Raw genomic sequence first — 7,777 nt, forward strand, 5'->3', positions numbered from 1 at the left:
ATACATATTCCTTCTGATATTCCCTCATGAGACGATAGCCAACTCCCACTGCCTATGAACCCATTATCATTAGAAAAAGAAGAGATAGCAAAACAATCTGGTTGTTCTTATAAATATTTGAAGAGAAATATATTCTAATGGGGTTAAGGACTTTACTCTCAAGAAAAAAATTATATGAGCTTCATAGCTATCCACAATATGCCTTAGGTTGTTTAAAACCAAGAAAAGAAAGAAAAGAATATTCATTTCTTTGAATATTTGTTCTTGTTATTGTTGTTCATGTCCTTGGGGGCTTGAACACAAAGCAGGCTGAGTTAAGATACTGAAAAATGATATTAATATAATAAACCATATTTGGAACATTAATAACAAAAGATGAGAGAGCTCAGTATGCTTCAGAATGCAGTACTTAGCTACAAAATATGGAAAAGTCCCCCTAAAAGGAATCATTGTATATAAAAACCATGCACCAATTAATGAAAATTACACCATACTTCACCTTGAAAATGAAGCTTTTGTTCTGTAGGCACTAGGAAAATGTATAATGAGGGTAGAATATATGAATAAATAGTTTCTTCACTCTGTTGGATGAGTTCTGGATATATTCTTCTTTCTTCTGAAATTTTCAATACATTATCTTCATCCATATTTCTTACTGATGATTTATACTTTGAAAGACATGTTCATGATTCCTTGTAAGACCAATCACTCCTCTTCGACATATGCTAGTTTCCACCCGTTTTGTATCCCTAAAAAATTAGTTCCCATTCTTTGTATGGGTTCTGCATTTGGGATTGAGGTCTCTAAAGACTTCATGGTTGTGGCATGCTTGGTGCCTGGGAAAGTTTTTGTGCAAAGGCATAGGATGCCTGGTTGCTATGGTAATGCCCTCCATGCTAGAGTCTTATCAGCTTTGACCTTAATTAGACACATAACTCCTGGGAATAAAGTACCTTGCTTGCTTGATAACTACAATATTTCACCAAGCTCTGGTGCTCCTGCATCTGCCTGCCTAACAGTAACTTCAGAGAATGGACTTTCTTGAGAACTGCACAAAGCTCCTGACATTGCATATTATAGCTGTGAAATGTAACTGCACAATAAGCAACCTTATTGATACTATAAATGAGAATATGGTTATGGTACTAATGACCTAATATAAACTACTGGTATAAATAAACATGTCCCTTTGGACAATGAGCCACTCTGCCACCTTCCCTGCCTCTGTACCTTGTCTCTCTGTCTCCTCTTTATTATGATTTCTTTACAACACTTCACCCCTCTTTCTTTGGTATGAACTTGTTATGCTTTTTCTCTTTTCTTAAAAAGTTTCCTGACCCCACTTCTTCTAATTACTGTTCCATTCTCTTCCTTTTACAATAGCATTTCTTGAAAGAGTTGGCTTTACTCACTGTCTCACTTCCTCTAGTCCTTCTAATTTCTTTTAAACCTGCTCTAACTAGCAAACTATGATGAAACTACTTATTAAATCTAAAAGAAATTACTCGGTCTCTTCCTGATTTGTCAGCAGGATTTGACACTGGTGCTCATTGCTTCCTCGCTGAAATCTTGCTTCTGGTGCACTCTGCACCAGAAGAGTGCTGTGTACTCATGGGAGGCTCCTTCTAAATGTTATATTCCTTATCTTACCATCCTTCTAAAATCCAAAGTGCTAGTCCTTGAGCCTTTTCTCTTATTCTGCTCTTGCTCTCTTAAAGAAGTTTAGCCAGTTTCATGGCTTAAATATCAACTACACATTAGTGACTTTTAAATACATATTTCTAGGCCAAATTTCATATATGCAACAGCCTTCTAGAAAACCTCACTCCAAGTAAAATTTGGTTGTTCCATCTCAACTCTCTCCTTTACACTTTAATTATTGGAAATTTTATTTTTTTCAATCAGTCAGAAAGAGTCTGGTGTCATCCTTGGATTTTCTTTTGCTCTTATACTTCAGATCTAAACTGCCAGAAAGTTCTCTTTATTTGCTCATTATAGAAAATTCAGAATATGACTAGATTTGCTACTCCACTGCTACCCTGCCCAAACACTATCATCTCTCTCTTGTGTTATTACAACATCTTCCTTAATAAATAGTATCTTAGCTTCCACTTTAGTCCTTCTCGGGGCTCTAGTGAGAGTGATCTTGAAATGAAAACCCAGATGGTTTTATTTTTCTGCTTAAAACCCAGTAGAACAACTTAAAAGTTAATAAAACTAATTGTTAGCCCATTTGTGCACAAAACATTGCTTAAAACATCATTTCAAAGTTAATATATTATTTCTACACTCAAATCTTTGATAATACATGAAGAGATGTGTGTGTACACACACAGAGACACACACATACGTACATACTCAAAATCAGTAGAAGTGAGTGGTAGGTAAAATACCCTTGCTTATATATAAACAAAGTTATAGATAAAACAAAGAATTTTTAAATCAATGCTATTACACTGCTTCTTCCCCATCACTGAAATTATTGTATATTCTTTTTCTTCAAAAGGAGCAGTATTATTTGCAAATCTTGTCTTGATCTAGAGCTTAGGGGTCTTTGCCAATATGTGCTTAAAGAATATTCATTTAATAATGATGGTGGGATTGCAATAAAACCTAAATGTGCAAATAGCTGCAAACACTAAGGATCATGGTTTTGGGGGATTAACTCGAAGAATTGTTTGCTTTGCTTTTTGTTTTAAGATTCATAAAAGGCTGAGTGTGATTTGAAAATTTATTCATTGATCATCATAAGATAGAGTAAGGATCTCCTGAGAATTTGTCCTTCCTGTATTATGTAAAACTGTCTCCAGAATTTTTTAATATGTTTAATTGTAGATGGACACAATACATTTATTTATTTATTTATTCATTTATTTATTTATCTATTTATTTATTTATTTATTTTTATGTGGTGCTGAGGATCAAACCCAAGTGCTCTATCACTGAACTACAACCCCAGTCCTCAAATATTTATTTTCAGATTTAAGAAATCCTTATTTTGACAACTATATTATAAAAAATAAATGTATAAAAATAAAATATTTAATCACCATTAATTGTAAATTTCATTGGGGATTTTTTAATTGTCTAGGAAAAGTTACTGAAAGCACATGTTAAAAATGACTTCATATTTTAGAACCCAGTAAAAATTTCTTTCCTTTATTTTAAAGAAAGGAATGAGATTCTTTTTGTTGTTTTGTGTTTTAGCTGAAATTGCTAGAAAATTATTCCTGTAACTTTTCATTTGACTGTGATCAAGAAGCATTATATACCAAAGTCCAATTTAAAAAGTAATGCCATAGAATAAGCAAATAAAATATGTTTTAATAAAAAATATTTATAAGAAAATCAGTGTGCTAGAAAAGTACAAAGGTCCTTATAGGTTATAAGAGAACAATGAAGCTGGGCCAGGATGTGGACTGTATCTATCACATGCTCTGGCTGGAAATGTAAATTGATACAGGATATTGGAAAAGCATTTGGTTGTATGTATATCTTATGATCCATAAATTTCACTAATGGAAATAAATTTAAAAAACAGGAATGCACACATATGCTCAAGTAAAAACACTGTGAGAATATTCATAGCAGAAGTATTCATGATATTCAAGAAATGAAAAACTGTACCAATCACAATAGTCTCTCAACAAAATAGATAAATCAACTTAACTATATTCATAAAATGACTGTTTAATCAGCTTTTTCACTGGTATAACTAAAGACCAACCAGAAAAATTGTAGATTAGGAAAGATTTATTCAAGGGCTCATGGTTTCAGGGGTCCATTACTTGGGACTTGAGGTGAGGCAGAATATCATGGTGGAAGATTGTGGCAGAGGGAAGCATTTTGCATGACAATCAGGAAGTAGAGATAAAGGGCTCCACTTGTCAGATACAAACATATATCCCAAAGTCAAGCTCCCAATCCCACCTCCTCCAGCCATACCCTACTTTATTTACCACTATTAATTCCTACTCAGGGATCAATTCACTGATTAGGTTAAGACTCTCACAACCCCTCTCTCAGTCCCAGACCTTGGAGCACCTCTCTTGCAGCATCTCCCCTCAAGCCTCTACTCTCCTTTGGGTCAATATCATCTGGAATCCATATTCTCTCATCAGATTCACTAACATTTAGCACCAAAATAATGTAAATACCCAATGCCTCCCCACAACTAGGGCTCAAGCTGCCCCACCTGTGCCACTATGGCAAAGCGGCAGCCCACTGCGAATATTACCCCAACTTCTTCAAGATGGTAGAGAGCTTCTTCGACCATGGTGCCAGCAAGGTAGAGGATAAGCTGGTGGAGGACCTGAAGACCTGGTAGAGCCAGGAGTAGAAGCAGAACCAGATGGGAAGAATCTTGTGAATCATCAAGACCTGAAACCATGTGATGAGTCTCTCTTTCCCTATTCTGGGTGGTGACTGTTCCTGGGAGTCATCAAGAGCTACTGGGCCCAGCACAGCCAGCAATACATGTCCTACAAGGGAGGTATCCACTACCACACTAATGTGAGTGTAGATGAAGCAAAAACATTGGCTTTTCTGATGACTTATAAGTGTGCAGTGGTTGATATGACATTTTGAGGTGTTAAAGAGGTGTAGATTTCATCTCAATCCTGTCAGAATGGCAATCATCAAGAATACAATCATCAAGAATACAATAAAAAATATTGGCGAGAATGTGGGGAAAAAGGTACACTCATACAATGCTGGTGGGACTGCAAATTGGTACAACCACTATGAAAAGCAGTATGGAGATTCCTCAGAAAACTAAGAATGAAACCACCACTTAACCCAGCTATCCCACTCCTCAGTTTATATTCAAAGGATTATAGCCTACTTCAGTAATGCAGCCATGTCAATGTTTATAGCAGCTCAATTCACAATAGCTAGACTATGGAACCAACCTAGGTGTCCTTCAATAGATGAATAGATAAAGAAAATGTGATATATATATATATATATATATATATATATATATATACATATTCAATGTAATATTACTCAGCTTTAAAGAAGAATGAAATTATGGTGTTTGCCAGTAAATGTATGGAGTTGGAGAATATTATGCTAAGTGAAATAAGCAATCCTGAATGTTTTCTCTAATATGCAGATGCTAATTCACAATAAGGCAGGAGGCACTAGAGAAGAATAGCATTACCTTAGATTAGGTAGAGGGAAGTAAAGAGAGGGGAAGGAGGGAAATGGAGGGGGACTAGGAAAGATAGAAAGATGAAACAGACATTATTACTTTATGTATATATGTGACTGCATGACCAATATGATTCTGCAATATGTACACTCAGAAAAAATGAGAAATTATATCCATCTATGTATGACATGTCAAAGTGCATAAATGCATTCTACTGTGATGTATAACTAATTAAAACAAAACAAAAAATAAACTAAGAAATTAAGATTAAAAAGAGAAAAAAAAAGATCAATCCCAAGAACTCTACAGATTATAAATTGGAGAAGATCACAAGAAGGTTCACCATGGAACTCACCAAAAATGTTTTTTTTTTTTTTTTTGTCAGTTCTAGCATTGATGTGCCTGCTCCAGATGTGAGCACAGGTGAGCAGAAGATGTTCTGGATGTTTACACCTATGCCATAACCACAGGGCACTATGATATTGATGCACATACCTGTGTTACTGGTAAACTCATCAGTCAAGGAGGTATCTGTGGATGCATCTCTGCTACTGGCCGTGGTGTTTTCCATGGAATGGAAAACTTCATCAATGAAGCTTCTTACATGAGCATTTTAGGAATGACACAAGACTTTGGAGATAAAACATTTGTGTCTCAGGGGTTTGGTAACATGGGCCTGGACTCTATGCGGTATTTACATTGTTTTGGTTCTAAATGTGTTGGTGTTGGTGAATCTGATGGGAGTATGTGGAATCCAGATGATATTGATTCAAAGAAACTGGAAGATTTCAAATCTCAATATGAACAAATTCTGAGTTTCACCAAGGCAAATGTGTATGAAGAAAGCATCTTGGAGGCTGACTGTGACATACTGATTCCTGCTGCCAATGAAAAGTGGTTAAGCAAATCCAGTGCACTCAGAGTCAAAGCCAAGATCATTGCGGAAGGTAAGGTGCTAATAGACCAACTCCAGAAGCTGATAAGATTTCCCTGGAGAGGAACATCATGGTTATTCCAAATCTCTACGTAAATGCTGGTGGAGTGACAGTATCTTACTTTGAATGGCTGAAGAATTGGAATCATGTACACTATGGCTGACTAACCTTCAAATATGAAAGGGATTGTAACCACTACTTGCTCAAGTTTGTTCAAGAAGATTTAGAAAGAAAGTTTGGAAATCATGGTGGAACAATTCCTGTAGTTCTCACTGCACACTGGCAGGGTAGGATATGGGGTACAGCAGAGAAAACATTGTGCATTCTGGCTTAGCCTATACCATGGAGCATTTAGCTGGGTGAATTATGCAGATTGCTATGAAATATAACCTGGACTTGGAGCTGAGAACAGCTGCCTACGTGAATGCCATTGAGAAAGTCTTCATTCAAAGTGTACAATGAAGCTGGCGTGACCTTCACATAGATGGATCATGGTTAACTTCCTCACCACCACCTTCACCTGTAACTTCTGCTGACCTATCACAAGTTTATGTGTAACTGCAGAAAGCTTTATCTCATGCCCCATTAAAGAGTGGACACTGTTCTCAACAAGTAAATTCAATGTAATCCCATAAGAAGAAAGAAATTAAGTCTAGTGAATTGTGTATAATCTGATGAGTGTGAAAGTAGAAATCACTATTCCAGAGGGCCATTTAGGCATTTTGCTTTTAAATAAAAGTCTCCACCACTTGTCTGTGCTGCCTTGCTCCAGGGCTCTTCTCAACACAGTCAGTGCTGTTGCCAGGGAAAGCAGTCAAGAACAGTCACTCACTTTTGCTCAGGACAAGTCTGGGATGTGTTTTAATTTTGACACAATTGAGAATCATAAATATGGTTTTCAGAAGGTAGCTTTGTCCTCAAATGAGTTATTGGTATTTTATAACTGCACAGTAACTCAATTTTATAAATTGCAAACAAAAATAAATGATATCTTCTATGCATTTTATTCTCATGGAATAAAATAAGTACATGCTGCTGTAATAAAATTGCCTTGAATCACTTAATAAGCTTAACCTTGACTCAAGCAGTGAATTCCTATGAACATGTAAATGAAAGCTAGCATTTTTATAACATAAAACAGTATCATTTTTAGCTTATCAGTCATGTATTGTCCAGCAAAAACAAAAAGCTTTATAGAGGTCTTCATACTTGGAAACACTGGAGGCTATTTTTGTTAAAACTATCAGATTTCACCAACTACTATAATGACACATAGTCAAAGAATGCAGTAACCTCCTTATCATATTAATTCATTGTTCTTCCCTTTTGAAGATCTATTGTGTTGACAATCAAACCATAACTCAAGTAGAGCATCCCAACAAAAACCACTGGGCTCCCGGTTTGGAGTCCAGCTGGCTCTGAGCACTGCCAGTGGCCCTGACTCAGCCTGACTGTGTGTCCTCTCCTTCTGAAGGCTTTACATTCTATACCCACCTTCCTTAACAACAGACTGGAAACAAGATGTTCTAGTGTTTACAAAGATTTTGGTCAGAGCCTTTTGATCAGTAGTGTCCCAATGAAATACTAGATAATAATGTAAGAATGAGTGTTATTTTTTTTTAATAATAATACCCTTTCACAAGTTTCTAACTACTTTGCAACTGCATGTCTTAACCTGGTGATAAAA

At 36.0% G+C, this 7,777-nt stretch overlaps 1 pseudogene; it reads left to right on the top strand.

Annotated features, from left to right (window-relative positions):
• Nucleotides 1–4,548: 4,548 nt before the first annotated feature.
• On the top strand, nucleotides 4,549–6,574 carry LOC144255182 (glutamate dehydrogenase 1, mitochondrial-like; annotated as a pseudogene).
• Nucleotides 6,575–7,777: the final 1,203 nt, after the last annotated feature.

Source organism: Urocitellus parryii, chromosome 5 (assembly GCF_045843805.1).
Source record: "Urocitellus parryii isolate mUroPar1 chromosome 5, mUroPar1.hap1, whole genome shotgun sequence".
Taxonomy (NCBI): Eukaryota; Metazoa; Chordata; class Mammalia; order Rodentia; family Sciuridae; genus Urocitellus; species Urocitellus parryii.